At 41.4% G+C, this 20,703-nt stretch overlaps 1 pseudogene; it reads left to right on the forward strand.

Moving 5' to 3' along the window:
- Positions 1–292: 292 nt before the first annotated feature.
- Positions 293–1,680, forward strand: LOC139448039 (putative nuclease HARBI1; annotated as a pseudogene).
- Positions 1,681–20,703: the final 19,023 nt, after the last annotated feature.

A 20,703-nucleotide genomic window follows, 5' to 3' on the forward strand; every position in this document is an offset into this window, starting at 1 on the left:
TATACGGTCATGTTGTTCAATACAGACGTAGGTGAACATTTGACTGAAGCACGACAACTTATGAATGACTTACACTCAGGAAAGTAGTCCGTCATCGTCTGACCCCTGGCCCCGATTTCTCGAAACAAACTTAAGTTCAAAAACTGACTTAAGTCTGAGTTTTTACTCAAATTTGAGAAAACTAAGCAAAATGCATTTCTCGAACCAAACTGAGTTCGATTTTGAACTCAAACTGAGTTTACAACTTGAGTTAGGTAGGAAGGTGACTTAAGTTTTTTTTGTCGGTCATAAAATGGCGTTGTTGAATAGGCGTAGACGTCGTAGGCAGAAACAAAAATCAACATTGTCAAGGAGATTAGTCGATAGACAGTTCCTCTCGATTTAATGGAACGCGAAGAGTAATTTATGAGGTTCCGTTTCCGTGCGGAGAGCATTTTATTTATTGTTTCCCTTGTTTGTGAGAAACTTGAACGGTGCTCCAACCGAAGCAGCCCATAACCTGTTTTAACGCAGGTACTTGTCGCCCTGCGTTTCCTGGCCACTGGATCTGTTTATTCTTTGATCGCCGATTCATATTCGATTATTTCAATTTCGTCGGTGTTTCGGTCAGTCAGAGATGTATGCACTTATCTCATCGAACATCTCCGGCATTTTGTATGTATGCCAACTGGACAAGATGCAGACGAGATCAAGAAAATGTTCTTCCAAATTGAAGGTGAGTGTGTTTGAATTTGATTCATCTTCAACTCGCCACACTATCAGTGGTGTTATTAATTACGAGGTCACATAAGGGGGAGCTACTCTAATTCTTGTCATTCTATATAAAAAACCTTTCCCTTTCTAAAACGAACAGATATCATCATGACATAAATCCTGATATTCTGACGAAAACTTCCAATAATCATTACGTTTAACATATTTAAAGATATACACTTTAATTTTTCCAATACCTTTTGTAAAATGCATAAAAGCGTTCAAGCGTTTAAAAATCAAATCTTAAAGAAATATTTTACAAAATATAATGAAAGATAATTACCATAACAGCCAAGTCAAAATTCTTGACATAATGTTAGTTAAAATTGACAATATATTTTTGATAATAACATAATAAGTTATCATTAATTAAGCTGAAAAATGATACATATAATTTAATTTTTCAGGATTCCCCAAGGTTCTTGGCTGCTTAGATGGAACCTCCATTCGCATTCTAGCACCCTCAAGGAATGAAGTCGATTATTTGAATCGAAAAGGATTTCACTCACTCAATGTTCAGGTAATAATATTATGTTAATGAGACTTAACAATTGTCATTGCCTGAAGCTAAAATCACTTTATGTTCATGTACTTTTTTTGTTTCATGAAATGTATGAAAATAGAATCGACATTTTGAAATTCACAAATCACTGCCTACACAGTGACAGCCAAAATATGAATCATACCATTTCAATTATTCTTGTGTAATAATTTACATCAATCTGTTTACTGACCAGTGACCTGCTGTGTTTTTTGCTTGTAAATGTATTGAACTGACCCATTCATTCTATCACTTATCAGATGATATGCGATGCCAATTACAAGTTCAGCAATTGTGTTGTGAAGTGGCCAGGGAGTGTCCATGACAGCCGCATCTTCCGGGATAGTAAAATCAGCGTTGCTTTTGAAAATGGTATGAGTTCATAAATCATCTTTAATCTAACATGATTTGAACTGTAAATTATACAAAATGACAAAACTTTTAAGGACACAGTTCATTTACAGAACCAATAATATTCATTGCTGAGGGAAAGAGGTAAACAGCCTCTTGATATGATTATTTAAAAAAAATGTATTAGGATGTTCCAAGACAATTGGTTATTGCATCACTGTTAAATCATTAAAAAAATCATTTTCTGCATGTCATGATCAAATATCACGAGAATGAATCACACAGATTTTGATCTGTTTCATTACCAAAATCACAATCACCATAGCAACAACAGAACGTTCGACGTTGACGCCTCACAACCGAGTAAGTACGAGATGTGAAAGAGTGCGCATGTTTTTTTCTAAATAAAACAATAGGTTTACAGTATCGATAAATACTATGTGTGTGTCTATTTCCGGGATTTTATCGAGTACTAGTATTTGCATTTTGGAAATTTTCATTCCAGCCCCTCAAGCTAACGCTTTCTGGTCTCGAGATGAATTTCCAAAATGCAAATACTCGATAAAATCCCGGAAATAGACACACACATAGTATTTATCTTCTAATTACACACCGGATCTTCACGGTCCGGTATCATTTAGATACATTCGTACGATAGTAGCATATAACTTTTGGAAATGAAAGCATACAAAAACTGTTTCGAATAATTGATGAAACAGAATTGTATTCAGAAAGTTATTTGTCGATTTCGGTTAATATTCAAGGCCTCCATTTCCATTCAGTAGCTTCACCACTATATATACCAAGGACCCAAAATAGCCAATCACAACACAGAACACACTTTCTATAGGTTTACAATTAGAAGATAAATACTATGGAAATTCATCTCGAGACCCGAAAGCGTTAGCTTGAGGGGCTCGAATGAAAATTTCCAAGATGCAAATACTCGATAAAATCCCGGAAATAGACACACACATAGTATTTATCGATATTGTAAACCTATTCTTTTATTTAGAAAAAAACATGCACACTCTTTAACGCCTCGTACTTACTCGGTTGTGAGGTGTCAACATCGAACGTTCTATCGCTGCTATGGTGATTGTGATTTTGGTAACAACGTACACCGGTAATGAGACGCAAATACCATCACGTATATTTCAGCTGCGATACCTGCAGCCTTGAATTCCTCATATATTTTAGAATCAAATGCCAAATGGTCTTTGTCACCAATACAAATTGTCTAGAAGTAATGAAGCAAAATAAATGAGGTGTGATAACGAACGCTGAAAAAACTGCACTTGTTGGAAATGTAAACAAAGCCATTCGTCTATTCGTTGAGTACATTGGCTCGAGATCTGCATTTTCAGAATATACACGGGAAGAGAATCGTAGGAAGAATTAGGGAATTAAACATATATACATTGCAATAATTTGATATTTTCAACAGAACTTGTCGAAGTTCCCGTCCTGTGTGACGCCATAACTGACGCAAAATCACGCACAAGGATAACGGTATTTATCAGAATTTCTGACTTTTTTCGTTGGTTTCAATGAAAATACAACAACAAAAATGTCAAACTTCAACATATTTGTTGTACAGATTTGGTAATTTCTCTGAGGTGAAGGTCCTTGAATGAAAGTACAAACGATCATTGTTAACTGCTTTTTACTGTTTCATGATGTAGATCTTGCATATCTTTTGTACATTTTTTTCACACAATTAATTTCACTTTGGAAATTAATCAATGTTCAATATGATATCATACGTAGATATAGGCCACTACATATATGAACGTTTGATAATCTCCTGTTTGTTTGAACAATGTTCACATATGAAGTTGATAAGTGTATAGTGTCGTATACGATATTTCTTTAATTTGAACAAGTGTACATGTGACAGGTACATTTACATTTCATCTTGTTTGTATTTCTAGGGAGTGTAATAGTCAATATTATAAGTTCATATAAATAGTGTCCATGAATAGCCGTTTCATTTTATTTTATAACTAAAACTGACGATATAACTTAACCAAAATCGATATTATTTTTCGTTAAGTTATATGCACACATTTCTTGAAGAATTGGCTTGGTCTTGGATTTTTTTTTATGCCGTTTGATATACAGAACAGTGATATCTCAGGATTCGCCAGGAGCGCGTTAGTCGCTATGGTGATTGTGATTTTGGTAATTATTTCAATAATCCCAATAATTCCCATGAATAGAGAAAATCAAAATATTTGTTATGAATTTTGTATTTCAATTTGCGTCCATTGTTAATTAGTATGCAAAAAATGCTGAGTAATAATGTATTCCTACACAGTGATTCGGTCGCTTGCTTCAGGGAATTCAAATCATATTTTCACCCTCTGACATTTGGTCATATGCCCCAAATTAGCCAATCACAACACAGAACACACTTTCTATAGGTTTACAATAAATAATAATGCGCGCATTCCAGGAAAACTCGCAATGTTTCGGTAATGTTTGTGAGAGAGCGAAAGCGATTTTCAAGCACAGAATTAAAGAATGACATTATATGATAAAGAGGTTATCACGCTTGTGTTTTGGGGGATGGTAAATATCCTGTATTAGGAATAAACACTATGTATTTAGCTCGCCAAGGCTCGCTATATACAATGTTTATTCCTAATGCAGGATATTTACCATCCCCAAACACACTTGCGTGATAACCTCTATGTACGATATACAGCAGTCTATTAACGAACTTTTCGCAACTGTATCAAACTCAGTTGACACTGACACCGCATCAAAGCCCGCGGTAGGCTGGACACAGTTATTTGCGCACCGACTCCTACCGACAGGGTTGGATGGTGGTTCAAAGCAAAACGTACAGTCTGCTGTCTACTAAATGCTGGGCGGCGCCTTTCATCTTGCTTCCAATCATGTGAAAGAAGTAAACTAGGACAATATGCTCTGGAAATAAACAACGTTCGCGTGAGTTTTGTTGTGTATTTGTACCCAGTGTATCCGCAATTCAATGGAATGTTTCATATGTACAAAAATGTATACAAGCGAGGTATTTGCCCATAGCAAATGTTTATTTGCTTAATTGCCAATCTCACTAAAATCAGATGTTTGTTCTCACTGTCGCTAAACAAAGATCTGAGGACATCCCCTTAAGGGTCACCACAGAACGACCTTTCATCCAACCAATCAGGGCGTCGCTTACCAGATCATGAAAGTGACAGTCGGAATGCGTTAACTTTTCTAATTATGCAACTACGAAATATTTAACAGGGGGTATTCCGAATGACAGTTACGGGTTTTATGATTATATCCATACAATCTAGGCCATCTATGAGCCATTCCAGAGTGTTCTTCTTATCAGTTGTAATTTTTTTAATCGAGAATACGTCAAAATATGTTACGAAGCGTCGTCGCCAGTTTGAAACTAGTGTCGTAAAACTCGAGAAAGCTGTCATCTGATTGGCTAATGTCGATTTCTTGTCAGTCATTTCATTGGTCAGTCAAAATTCGCGAAAGGTCGTTCTGACATGACCCGTAATAGGATGTCCTCAAATCTTTGTTTAGCGGTAGCGAAAACTAAGATCTGTTTATAATGAGATTGCTTAATTGCGTCAGTGCGGTTTATCAACACACACATAACGCTTATTCACGCTTTGTCTTCCCAGTTAGCTCAAAACTGAAATTCGGGAGGATTATGGAGATTCGGGCTGTTGACAGTTACAGTGTTTTAAGAACACACAATGCCATTTATAAAGTGCTAAGCCTCGGTGTCTGAGTGGGTTAGATCGCTGACTTTGTGTGCTGGCGACTCACTCTGTCAGTGTGGGTTCGAATCCCGGAGGGGACTTAACCCCACAAAATACGAGACTTTACTTTATCAAGAAAGTGTTTTCCCAAATATAACAGTTGTTACGTGTTATAGAAGCACAGGGGTCATGCCAAAAGCGCTCACAGGAGCCAGTGAGTGAGCCCAATTAAGGATTAACGAGTATCCGTCAAAAGCTGTGAAAACTAGCATGTGAATTAACCGTGTTCGCTGAAATTTGATAAATTAAGGTACGTGTATATAGTGACCATTTAACAAGTACTCAATAAGATACTGTATAAAGTTTTAGTACGGGTGACTGCTCTATCATAATTGTGACATCGGAAGCATACATTTAGCGAATGAACATCGTTACATTTGTAGTCACTTGGAATGACTCATGTAAACAAATTACAACGAAATTTTCACAATCCACAATCACTTTATTAATTGCTAACATTTGCCAACCAGGGACAATCGTACCATTTCCTCACACAATTTGGGGGTTCCCGTATCATCTAGATTCACTTCTGTCGACAAGTCACAGTAGCTACACTGGACCCTAGTGGAATGGTTCCCACATATAAAGTCCAGCAACCGAACACTAATTAAGACGGCCGGCCAAGTGTTAATGGCCCGGTTAACACAGGTCAGGGGGCGCTGATTAACTCAAGATTCATATCTCATTGTTTTCTTTTATCTCACTATTCACTGGATCTATTTGTCAGATACAATTGAAACCCGGTCCCGTGTTTCGCGCTTGGCATACGCGTGGGTCATGGTTGCTCATGCCGTGTACAACCCGTTGACCACCGGTTTCACATGCGTGTTACATGCGTGTTACATGCGTTCTTATCGCGTGTAAGGGGAATGAACTTCTAGGCAGTAGTGTAGTTGGACTATTGTTTTGTTTCGGCGTTAATCTTGTCGCGGATTAATAGCCATGGCAAATAAAACCGAAAACAATGCTAACTGTGTCTTACCACACGAAGCGTTGTAAAATATAAACTCGCATCTGGGCAAATAACTCTTGTAGGCATACTGTATCCAATTCTACACTCCGTTAATGCTCCCACTTACAATTTCGTTTGTGAGCGGTATTTTGTCCATCTGTACACTGAGGAATCGAAAATAAGCAAGCAATCGTGTACCAGGTCACAGACACATTCCCTGAATAGCTAACGGTCTGCTCAGTCAGTGAGGGGGCGCATTGGTGTTGAGTAGAATTTCAGTTATATCACGGCAAATCAGCTCGATGTGTGAGGAAATCCCGCCATTATGTAGGGTTGAGACGTTTACTACTTTGGTGAAACCCATGGACATGGCGTTGTTGTGTTGACAAACCCTGAAACATGATCTGGGCAAATCGAAATGCGGAGCCAAGCTCATTGGTGTCTGTTACGATTAAGGCCCGCAACTCGGCACAGAAAATTGTGTTGATGAAAACTGTCATGTGTCTCCCCGACCATCACTGGCTTCGGTGATTATACATTCGGAACATATATTGTTTAACTTCCTTTTCGATAAGATATGAATGAAACACCACATAAAACACGAAATGATAATAGCATTGAGCAATTATATTCAAACTGAATCAAATAGCAATACCAATGTCAATATGTGCACATGTTTACACGAATAGATGGTAATGAACTTTGGGTGACTTACATGATGCTTGAGGCAAGATAAGTAGCAGACTGTCAGTGGTCAGATTGCTGAAGATCTATTCTACCCCGGATTTTCACGGGTAAGATTATGTAATGAATTTAATTAGACTGTCCAACACATTGTTAGTGGATGCCTAGCTTTGGCACAAACACAGTATCTTAAACGACATGATGGTGTAGCTCGATCATTTTATTAGCGTCTTCGCCATGCTTGTGGTTTTGACACAGAGGTCCACCAATGGTACGACCCGGAATATGTAGAGGGCGTCATGGAAAATGATAAATACAAAATTCTTTGGAATAGGCCCATTTAAAGCCTCAGTCGTATACAGGCCAAGAAACCTGATCTTTTCCTTTTTGATAAATCAAATGAAATCATTTATATCATTGAATTCTCTGTCCCCTTTGACAGTAATGTGATTGACAAGATTGAGGAAAAACATGGCAAATATGCGGACCTCGCTTTCGAAATGTCACGCTTGCATCCTCAGTACCAAGTTGTCCGACTGCCCATTGTTCTCGGTGCCTTACGCTTGGTACCTCCCAATCTGTTGACTGACATCGGGAGAGTACCCGGGTTTGCTACCAGGAATACATCCCTTCTGGCAATCTGGGTAATGCAGAAGGCTCCAGTGTTGGGGAGTCTTCACATTTTCCGAAAAGTCCTGGGTGGGTTTGACGAGGCAGCGCTTCCTGGGAGAAGTCCCATTCGCTGTCTGGGCTACGCGTAGAGGGGGCAAGGGCCCTGAGTTGATGATGAGCCTAATCAGCCTGACTGTACCAGGATCACCCAAACACTCTTAGCTGTATTTTTTATTTTAATCTGTAAATAATAATGATGATAATAATAATGAAAATAATAATAATAATAGTTGCAAGCAACGCTGCGGGCTCCTTATCGGAAATTGTAACAGCGGATCCTGCTCTCCATTCATAGAAGTCCTTTTACAAAATCGCACTTTGGTTTTACAGAGTACTAAAAACCATTGAAACTGTTTTCTTAATTACCCTAATCTATTACCGTTAAGGCATTTTCTGCTGTTGTTATATAAGTGCATTCCGATATGCGGAAGGATATGTGCACTACTGTGTACGACTATAATATCTGGATTATCAATAGGATATTTCACCGGTCCGTTTTGCCCAAGAAAAAAATGTCCATTTTGGCTCTGGGCCTGTTTAGGATGGATGATACCAGCATGCAGGGGCGTTGGTGACTTGGTGTTGTAATTTGCAGGAAATGGATGTTGACATTTGACACGTGCTAAGGGATGAGATGGGATATTATCTGACAGTAACAACACATGTCGGTCACTCCTTGTTATTTTCTTGTTGAAGCAATTCAACCAATCAGCAAAGAAAACCCCAGTCTTCCAAGCTTTTGTGATCAAAGTGTAAAAGAGGATTAGCTGTAAACGCAATAGAGATCATTGCACTTAAGAAAGAAAATGGTTTCTAAACGATAATGATATTGGTAAATAATACTTCCTAAAGTTGGCATTATATCAGGGATGTCTCAGAAAAAAATGGAATTTTCAATAATGAACAGGTTCGCAAAAAAAGGTAATTTGATAGTGCGGAAATCCGTTCCAAGAAACCACATAGTGTCACTTTGATACCAATGATTCAAGGTCATGGTCATTCATAATTGGCACCCTATGAAGCGTCAAAAGTGTGGACTGTGGACCTTCTAAAACAGGGCATTTTTCCTGTTGACTTACAAGTCACTACCGGTATCAGGAAGGATATGTGCATTACTGTGTACCCTTATAATTTGGAAATTTTAGTATAAATTGTATATTTATATACTAATCCTAACACAAACACAGTATCCGACCTCCAAAAGCACCCTTCCATAATGGTTGAAAGTGTGCAGTTACTGTAGAGGGCCTTGGTGGAAGAAACCGCACAAGTCTCGTGAGGATTGGACGTTGTAGGTGAAGGTAGAAGTTGACGTTTGCAGAATGATGTAGCGGAGCCAGGAGGATAGCGTAGTCCGAGACATTTTCGATGTAGACGCGGTTGACAATGGGATGAAAAGTCTCTTCCTCGAACGTCTTTGGAAGGGCGACGCATCGAGATATATTCGAAGCGCCTGAACCGGGCACAAAGAGAGGTCTTCATGGTCGCTCGATCCCAAAATACCCGAGAGCGGGGAATGGTAAATAGTCGGTCCGGTTGTCCGGGAAGTTGGTTCTTTGCCACAGCATCCCAACGAAGCCCCAGGAACGCTTTGCCACTTCCGGAACTTTCAAACTGGACCCTAGTGACATGCAAAGCATGAACTTCACTAACCCGTGCGGGAGTGGCCAAAGCCAACAAAAAAACGGTCTTCAGCATAACTGTCTCGAAATCCTTCTCCGTCAGTGGTTCGTAATCACCGGAAACCAGGTGTTAAAGAATAACGTTTAGGTCCCACGAAGGAGGCCGAAAACGAGCAACTTGGTCGGCTAATTTTTAGGAACGGATGAGCGATTGTAGTTCCGTAACCATTGAAACCTTAGCACCGGAAGTGGTGGCGATGACGGCGTTAAAAGCCGCGAGGTAGGTTGCCAACGTGGATGCATGAGGTTTCCGAGATGAACGAGGGTGATGTAAGTATTCGGCAATCTGTTGAGGCGAAGCTGAGGTAGGAGTGGAAATATCACGAGCGCGGTCATAGAGGCGGTCGGGTAGCCTAGTGGTTAAAGCGTTCGCTCGTCACGCCGAAGACCCAGGTTCGATTCCCGACATGGGTACAATGTGTGAAGCCCATTTCTGGTGTCCCCCGCCGTGATATTGCTGGAATATTGCTAAAAGCGGCGTAAAACCATACTCATTCACATGTGGTCATAAAGGCGCCTGGTGGAAACACGATGGGCAGCAGAGATGGTCTTTGCTACCCCCTGGGAGTAACCTTTTGCTGCTAGGGAGTTCTGCAGATGCCAAACGTGAAGATGGAGCGTTGTCTGAGATTGCCACCGAGAGTGCGGTTGAATGAGGAGGTCGTCGCGGAGCGGAAGAGGATGAAATCGTTCGTCGGTGAGCTTCAGCAATGTGGGGAAACAGATGCGCGTTGGCCAATAGTGTGCGACCAAAATAAGAGACAGGTGATAGGTGCCTGCTACCTTCTGTAGGACCCTGGGAAGGAGCCCTGTCGGGGGAAAAGCGTAGGCATTGAGACCTCCCCACGAGATCGCCAACGCGTCATGCTCCCACCCCGAGGGTTGGGGATGGGAGATATGAATCAGGATAGTTGAGCGTTGAATCGGGTGGCGAAGAGGTCTACTTCCGGGCCCGATAAAGTTGACAAATCCAGTGGATGAAGAGACCACTCTGTTGGTGATGGTCTGTCCAGTCGGGACAGGGAGTCTGCTATGACGATGTCCCCGGAATGTGCCAAGCGCAGACGTGTATGTTGGGGGAGTCGATGAGACGAAAGAACTCGAGAGCAGGTGAGAGTAGGGACATCAACTTCATGGATCCCGTCCTGTTGATGGACCACACCACCGCCGTGTTGTCGGACTGGATCATGAGGGATGAGGACCGTGGGAGGTCCGACCAATGCGAAATCACCAGAATTGTTGCCTTCAACTCGAGATTGTTGATGTGAAGGCAACGTTCTACGTCGGACCACCGCCCTGCTACTTGCCGATCTTGAAAATGTGCTCCCCCATCGATGAACAGATGGAGGGACGGGACGAATGGCTTCAAGGAGACCCCGTCGCAAACGTTCGACACGACCAGCCACCATTGAAGATGAGGGTGGAGATTTAGTAGGAAAATCGGAGTGTGACAATCGTTGATCCTGATAAAGGGCGCGAGAAAACATTGGAGAGGTCGCAAATGAAGTCGACCCCGTACAGTGAGCGCCTGCGCCGAAGTTAGGAGGCCCAGGAGTTGTTGCCATTGACGCAGTTGAAGCGGCTGTTTGAGTGCTGACGGTACGAGGCGTTGAATCTTCACCCATCGGTCGTGGGGAACGAACATCCGAACTTGCCGAGTGTCAAACAGGGCTCCTATGAATTGGGGTCGTTTAGTGGGAATGAGTTCCAACTTTTGCTGGTAACGTACCTACCGTTTCGATCAATGTTGGTAGCTGCCTGGACGGATACGTTTTCCGATGGGGATGGAGTGTCGTAGGTGGTGGTGAGATCATCGGTAATCGATACCCTTGTTGAAGCAGCTGCGTCACATAGGGGTCTGCGAGCATTTCCAATTGTCTGCAAAAATCTGGAGTCTTCCGCCTACGGGCGTTGCTATAACAGGAACGGCTGGGGGCGGAAGTTCCCAGTCGTGCCTATTTGCTGGGGCTTTTGGGTCCGGTAAAGGTGACCGATCGAGCCAAGGAGGGCTTCGAGCCCCGTTGACCTCTTCGACCTCTGCAGCTCCCTCGAAAGGGATTAGGCCCAGACGAAATAAGCTGACGTAAATCGCGCTGGGCAGGAACAAATTTGGGATATTGGCGATCCTTTTTCTGTTGAACCCCCAATTGTCTTTTCTGGAGACGTAGAAGGTCCACCGTGACCCGAAGGCTAGAATCTCTCTGCACGTCCTGTGCGACCTGTTGTATCGCGTCAGCAAACAAGGAGCGGGAAGACCAGGTTTGCTGATACAGTTTGGCATTAAATTGGTCATCCCAGGAAGAATGTTGTAGCACTTCACGCAACAAAGAGCCGTCATGGAGCTGGCGTGGTGAGTGAGGAGGTCCAAAATCTGCGTAAGCTTGTCTTGTGTAAGGCTGATAAATCCCCGAGTAAAGGCATCTTCTTGGGAATGAGTGGAGAGAAAGACGGAGAGTGCGTCCATGGCTGACAAAATAGTAAACACGATTGGGAGGGTACGCCGGACTGTGGTATCCATGCGTTAGGTTCCGATCTTCAACCACGTAAGACGAGCTTTTGGACGTAACCATGGAGATGCAAGGGGGCTTGGGGGGCTATTTTTAGTTTCAGAAGCTGGAAACACGATTCAAACATGTTCCCACATAGGATCGAAGAAGAAGGGAGAAATGCAAAGTGTGAGATAGGATAAGTTTAAAGATATAGCCTTTATTAACTATGTTATATGTCACTTGTCCGATTTTGAGTAAGAAAAACAGTCCATTTTGGAGCAGGTCCAGTTTGGCATTATTAAGGGTGGTAATTCTATTCGTCCCGTTGGCAACTGGGACCTTGATTACCCGCCATTACAACAGTATCAACATCTGTAGCCGAGTATTATACTGTTTTCCTATCCTCTATTTTACCTATTATCAGTGCCGGCTGAAGGAATAAGTGTTACAGTGCCTTTAACACAATCTACAGGGAACTTAATTACCGCGTCTCGCTATACGCTACCGTGGCTCGCGCTCCAATATGCATTCGACTGACCCATCCTTAGTCAAGCTGACACGCTGTGCGGTCAATAAACATGCATTCGCAATTCTTTTTTTGCTTAACTCTAGTGACAGTGTATATTGTGAATTCGTGCCAATGCAGATATGTGCTTTCACGTGCACCACTAACTAACAAATAATACGACGTTGGTATAGATACAACTGAAAACAACACGTCCCATTTTAATTCTGGAAACCCAAAAGTCCAGAAACTCTACGGTCTTTTCCCAGTCTCGGTCAAAGGTATTTACAAAAATAAGCATGCTGTTTTCATGGGAACATACTAAGGAAGAAAAAATGGAAAAAAAGAAGTTCAAAAACTCAATATTTACACCATCTCGCCCATGAGCCTGCCCATGGGCGACGTTTGGCCCATGGGCCTGCCCATGGGCGAAGATTGGCCCATGAGCCTGCCCATGGGCGAGAATATTTTCCTTTACTCAAAACCATGGGCGAGAATATTTTCCAATATACAAAACGTATGTGTTTGTTTCGCAAATATATTTTAATGCATTCCTTCACGTATCATGACACAAAATTTATCTCATTTAAACTTAATTAAACGATTTTATAGCGATATTGAAATATTTCGCCCATGGGCGAGAAAAAGGTTTGGCCCATGGGCGAGAATATTTTCCTTTACTCAAAACTCATTTTTTTGTTTCGCAAATATTTAACTTGTATTCCATCAAGTATCATACACAAAATTTAACTCATTTTAACTTAATTCAACGATTTTATAGCGATATTGAAATAGTTCGCCCATGGGCGAGAAAAAGGCTCGGCCCATGGGCGAGAATATTTTCCATTACACAAAACTTATGTGTTTGTTTCGCAAATATATTTAAATGCATTCCTTCACGTATCATGACATAAAATTTCACTCATTTTAACTTAATTCAACGATTTTATAGCGATATTGAAATAGTTGGCCCATGGGCGAGAAAAAGGTTTGGCCCATGGGCGAGAATATTTTCCTGTGCTCAACAGTTTTAGTTTCGCAAATACATTAAGGGATTATAAGCAGGACACATGATTCTATTCATTTTAATTTAATTCAACTAATTTTTGGCGTTATTAAAATATTTCGCCCATGTTTTCGTCAGTCCCTTTAAAGAATTAACTAATTGTTTACAAAGTATATTGTATCATGTGAAACACACTTTTTATTTATCTTTACATTACTATTTTAAAAGGGCATTTGGTTGGATGTTTCCTTTGCAGAGGTTTTACAAATTTCACCTTTTTAACATATTGCAACGATCTTTAATGATTCCGGCCTTATCTCTCAAAACGTTTTGACAGTTTATCATACAAATTCATGCGCGTGTACACCAAGTCATTGGCGTTATTTTTCAACGAATTAAAGTTTAGTTTGTTTCTTTTTCACTTCCCATTTTATGTCTCGTTAGTACATCACACTGGGAAATTAAGTGACAATAGATATGCAATATACAGGTACACGTGCGCGTATTTAATGGGGAAAAAAACGATTCGTCTTTCATTGCATAACGTCTAGCTGAATATCTCACATTCTAACGAAATCTCGAAATAATTATTTCATTATATGCGGTGCGATTGAGTGAATATTATGACACTAAAGCAACTTTTAAATGCATTGTCACTTTTGGTATGAAAATGGTAACAGTTCAGAAAAAAACAACAGCCTTATGATAATTCTCATATTCTCATTAGTACGATGTATCTAATTACAGTGTCGGCATTATTTACAGGTGATTCTACAATACCTGCTCTGGTGTCTAGCCGGGAGAGCCACATTTCAGAAATGGCTATTGCCGGTAGAGCCACATTTTCAGCTGAGTGCATTTCACCTATTCTAGCGGGTAAGTAATTAATCCGATTACCGATACCTTTATATGAGTGTCCCACATTTTAATTATACTCCTAATTTAATACTCCCAGACTGAGGGAGGCGACCAGTTCCTACACCGTGTTAGTGACGACATCTTCATCTTCACTACAGACAAGAACATTGAACATTTGTGTTCTGCAGACATTGTATTTTGTGATGGTACATTTTATGCCTGTCCCAAGTTGTTAGATCATATTTATTGTTTAGATGCTGAGGTGTTTGGCCACGTTTCCATTAGTTTACTGTTTGTTGTCCAATCGAACAAAAGAGTGTTATGTCAACATGTTTCAGTACCTATGCGATTTTGCTAGTAGATGAGGTCTAGAGTTTGACCCACTTACAATTCAGTTGGACTTTGAACGTGCAGCTCACAATGCTGTGACTGATGTATTTCCTGGGACATTAGTTAGAGGGCGTTTCTTTCACTTCACCCAATGTATCTGGAGGAGGGTGCAGAAAGAAGGTCTGGTGATGGACTATAAGGAAGATGAGGAGGTGAAGAAGCTGGTAAGAAGAGCTGCTGCCCTCCCTCTAGTACCTCGTGACAAAGTGGATGATGTGTGGCTTGATGCCATTGCTGACTCTCCTGCTGGCCCTAAAGTGACTGCCTTCATGGACTATGTGACAACCAGTTGGGTTCAAGGAGGGGCCTTCATGCCAGAGATTTGGAACCATTTCGAAAACCAAGGCCCGTGTTCTCGGGCGGGATGTAGGTTATGTTTTGACTGAAGCACTCCGCACGCGGCTCTCGGGTGAACCCCCTACCAACTGCTTATTTAACCCGCTTTTGCCTACCGCTGTCTCGCGATCGCTATACCTTAACTGTGCACGTGGATCACGTTCCAATATGCACTCGACAGACCCAGCCGCATGGGACTCAGGCACGCTGACACTTTGAGGCCAATAAGCAAGCATGCGCCATTCTTTGTTTGTTTAACTCTATTGACAACGTGTATTGTGAATTCGCGGCAATGCAGATATGAGCTTCCACATAACCAAAACTACTATCTCGATATATTATACAAAAATGCACTGTTTTCTATGCAGAACCGTTTGTAGCAGGACGTGGAGTCATCCCACAGATGACATCCTTACCTTGTCAGCTTGCTGACGGGGTTAACCTCTTTGGTCATGTGGACAAGGCGTCCGACCTCGGTTCAAAAGGTCTGTGGTTCGAATCCCATGACGGGACTCGGACATTTTATGGCCGCTACATTGGCGCCCAACGTGGGGCTGAGCATGTTCATATTAAATTTGAGCAAAATAAGCCTCAATACCCTACTATGCGGCCCGGGACGTGCCTTCTGTTGACGGGGGAGTATGTAGCAGGACGTGGAGTTATCCCACAGATGACATCCTTACCTTGTCAGCTTGCTGACGGGGTTAACCTCTTTGGTCATGTGGACAAGGCGTCCGACCTCGGTTCAGAAGGTCCCTGGTTCGAATCCCATGACGGGACTCGGAAATTTTATGGCCGCTACACGTCGAAGATACCAGCCTAAACTAAATCTATTTCTATGGTCCGTTTCTGCTTGCGTTGTCCATCAGCTGTATAAACACTGTATCTGATTGACCCTGATAACAGATTTCTGTAGTCCATAGCCGAAAACTAGGCACAACGCTTACGTGCTAATGTATCATATAAATAAACCTTTACCACTGGTCTACCGACAATGATGTAGCGTATACCGAAGAGAACGGAATCATATGCACGAGTATTGCTGTCGATTGAAACGGGACTTACTTGTAAATTTTACCGCTGCTTCTTTCAGTGTCTTTAATTTATGTTTGAAGTGTCGTACAGCACCATTGTCACCCCCACAAAATGACATTTTCAAAACACGTGAGATAAGGGTTTGATGTATGTAGGATTTGTGATTTCAATATCGAATTGCACATGTAAATACTAAAGAGTGCCTAGTCTGCCAGTTATTGAATGATCTGGTTAGGAGCAGTATGTTGAAAGATGTTGTGACACATAAACTATGTATCCTTTCTCTCTTGTCTCTTTATCCTATCCCGTTGTCTTATTTGCGAAGTGACTACAATTGGGCTTTGTAATAGACATCCCACATCTACATACACACACGCAATTTGGTCAAAATGGGACCGGTTTTAGCCGAGTTACGGGTGTTTAGGGTTCTGCTATATGGCAAGTTTATGGACGGGTGCCAAAGAGTACCATGCCAAAGAGTACCATTTTTAAAAGGCTGTAACTTCTGTGCCTGTTGCGCTACAGTCAAACGCTGGATTCGTCAGGACATGGGCTATTAGGAAAACTTATGAAGTATGTTTTCTCCGAACTTGGTAGTATGGTACTTGGACACAAAGTATGGAAAGTGTGGAAGCTTTTGAGCTGGTAGTTTGAGCAGAGCAGATTTTTGGAGACAAGTACTGAGAAAAATGGTAAAAAACAGAGCCAAAACCTTAAATCCATTATGGCGGCCAACCGAAGCAATTTCGCTACATTGGATGTGAAAAGAAATTGTTGGGCATCTGATTCCGTACCTGTACAAGAAATTTGGAAGTCATTGGAGCTTTAGTGACGGAGATATGAGCTGTTGAAATTGCAATTTTAAAAATTGTTTTGAATCTCTGTTAATACCAAAACGAGTATATACAATATTTACATATTCTTCGAGACAAAGGTGTGGGAGGCTCGGAGTATTGGCAGGTCTCAATATGCAGTGATAGATTACCGCATCTAAAAGAGTCTAAGATCCTTCTGTGATCCTTCAACGTACCATTCTTGACATAAAAGTCGACATCAGGAAAACATTTATAAGTTCTATAAGTACGTAATTTGTTCCCGTTTGGTTTATTTCTGTCATCCAATGGAGCGGCAAACCATTTATCGTTATCATCAGCAGTGAGAACATTTCTAACATGAGCAAGCATTGTTTAATAGTCAAACCCGATCTCAATAAGAAGTCCACAATGAAATGAGTTAAAACCTCACGAAATCTATTATCCCCGGACTGTAATATCTCAGAAGACCATTTGTGAACAACATAGGGGATACGTGAAGTAGGCATATTATATAGTCTAAAACATAATCGACAACATTCAGTAAACTGTGTGGTCACATTCAGCATAAGTCATCATGTTAAAAAGACAACACTTAATATAGAAACGTAGCAAGTTTTGATTACGGGATGAATGTACATTTAATCATAAAATCTTTACACAAAATCATATAATCACAACTGCCAGCTGATTCAATCTGCACTGAAGGCTACAAAAACTGCTTGTAGATTCTACTGCTAAACTGATTCTGATTCGGCGTAGAAGAACCTAGACTGTACTGTGAGCCGGGCCGGATGGGTCCAGCAGTACAGCAGGCTTGGGAAAATTAGACCCAGTAACATATTGTCATCCATAAGATATTTACACATGTAGTTTTTAATTTAGTCATTTAATTTGTCAGATTTGTTAGTTGTAAGCAATTTTCTAGTAATAATGTATGGAGTTTGATCATTTGAAAGACTGCCCTGGCCTTGCACCTTAAGGTCGCAGCACGTGCATTTCGGGTTACGTTAGTGGGAAGAATGTCATACATTCGTGTGTAGTATCAGAGACAATACCTATAGTGAGTGAGTTTGGTTTTACGCCGCTTTTAGCAATATTCCAGCAATATAGTCTCTAGCTGCATTTATGTAAGTACCTGTCAGAAGAGTTCTGCCAGCGGTTGTTCCGTGAGCCGCAGTTTCGTGTCCACTTTTCCACATGTGGTTTGTAAACTTGTTTTTTGTTGGTCACTTTTGAGCTGTTAATAAATGCACGTGGGAGGGAATCCACATCAGACTGTCAATGACTTTAACCACGAGTCCTTCTAGCATGGGTACAAGCCCAGGTGATATGTGCACTGGTACCTATTAGCTGGTTTAAAAAGTGAGTGAGTAAGTTGGGTTTAACGCCGCTGTTAACATTATTCCAGTTATATCGCGGCGTGTCAGCTTAATGTGGGATGAAAGCCCGAGGCGATGCAGTTCCCAGACGTTTACCACTTCGGTGAAACCAACAAGCACTGGTATGGGGCTAACAAACCTAGAAACATAATCGGGGCGAACCGGGATTCAAACCCACAATCATAGGTTTCTGGCGTGTCCAAGGGACACAACTCTGCACAGTGAATCGCGGCGTCTTAGACGACTCGGCCACCCGTGACCCCGCGACGAAATGAATAAAACGCAGTTGACGGTGGTGAAATCATAATAAGGCACTAGACGCTACTAAAGGTGGAAAAAAGACTTAGGGAATGACATTCCCCAACTGAGGCAGGACACGCCAGTGTATTGTCGGATTTTGAAGACGCCGCAAACGTCGTCCCCATTCTACCCCAGCCTTGTTCGATTGGTGACAGATCAGGGTGCCTTGCAGGCCAGGGTAACACATATACGTTTAGAGGGAAACGTGACACATCAGTAAAGAGAACCCTTCTCAAATGACGTGTCATTGCCCGCAAGTGTTGTCTGCACCTTTGGAGACGCCGACCTTGACGTTCGGTCGTCAGGATTTAAGTGACTATGGTTTGTGATTGGATAGCTGGCCTTTTATAAACTCTTGGAATAATATCTCCCGAAAACACACGCAATACCAGTGACAATTGGTTGAGTGCGTTTCTTTGGTCAGAAATCTTCCCCTGTTTTAAATCCCAAAATTCATATTAAGGTTTGTAGGCGCAAATATAACACTACGCAGTACATTTTGCATTTGAGTATATATAAACGGTACGAAAAACGTGCATGAACGGAACGAGACACACATTTGTAAATGGGGAGACCGTCACACACACACACACACACACACACACACACACACACACACACACACACACACACACACACACACACACACACACACACACATCCCAGCTATATGACGGCGGTCTGTAAATAATCGACAATCCAGTGATTGACATCATGGACATCGATACACGCAATTGGGATCAATAACATGCATCAACCAAGTCAGCGAGCCTGACCAGCCAATCCCGTTAGTCGCCTCTTACGACAAAAACAGTTGACACACATATAAACGGGCAAACAGACACACATATATATATATTCAGGCAGACAGACACACACATATGTACACAGACATACACATATAAACACTGACATACACATATGTACACAGATACACACACATATGTACACAGATACACACACATATGCACACACACACACATATGCACACAGACACACACACATATGCACACAGACACACACATATGTACACAGACTCACACACATATGCACACAGACATACACATATGAAAACAGACACACATATGCACACAGACATACACATATGTACACAGACACACACATATGTAAACACACATACATATGTACATAGACACACATTTGTACACTGACATACACATATGTACACAGACATACACATATACACAGAGACATAAACGTATGTACAATGACATACACATATGTACACAGACATACACATATGTAAACACACACAGATGTACATAGACACACAGATTTGTACACCGACATACAGATATGTACACTGACATACACATATGCAGTTATGCACACAGATACACACATATGTACACACACACACACACACATGTACACAGACATACACATATGTACACAGACACACACATATGTACATAGACACACACATTTGTACACTGACATACACATATGTACACAGACACACATATGTACACAGACATACACATATGTACACAGACACACACATATGTACACAAACACACATATGTACACAGACATACACATATGTACATAAGAAACACAAAGCAACAACTTTGGGCAACATCAGGGTAACATGATACCGTATTGTGATCTTCTCCTGGCGGTGTAGGGTCACGGGTGGCCCAGTTGTCTAAGGCGCCGCGATTCGCTGTGCAGAGTTGCGTCCCTTGGGTACGCCAGAAACCTATGATTGTGGGTTCGAATCCCGGTTCGCCCCGATTATGGCTCTATATTTGTCAGCACCATACCGGTGCTCGTGGGTTTCACCGAAGTTGTAAACGTCTGTGACCTTCATCACTTCGGGTTTTCCTCCCACATTAAGCTGACACGCCGCGATATTACTGAAATATTGTTAAAAGCGGCGCTTAAATCTAATGGACAATGGAAAATAACCTGCCATTTCACCATCATTTGTGTAAAGAACATCGTAATTAACTGACCGACTTTTAATTAAAAAAACCCGGAAAACGAACAAATTCTTCGTGTTTAATTCATCTTCAGCGAAGTTAAACACGAGTTAGTATCTTGAAAGAAGAAGAGAGCGGTTTTGCATTCCACATATTTGCAGCAAGTTAATCACCAGAGGCAAAATTTCGTTTGCTGTTTAACGCCACACATAGAA

Source organism: Haliotis cracherodii, unplaced genomic scaffold, assembly GCF_022045235.1.
Source record: "Haliotis cracherodii isolate W230 unplaced genomic scaffold, xgHalCrac1.p SCAF_7, whole genome shotgun sequence".
In the NCBI taxonomy this organism is placed as follows: domain Eukaryota; kingdom Metazoa; phylum Mollusca; class Gastropoda; order Lepetellida; family Haliotidae; genus Haliotis; species Haliotis cracherodii.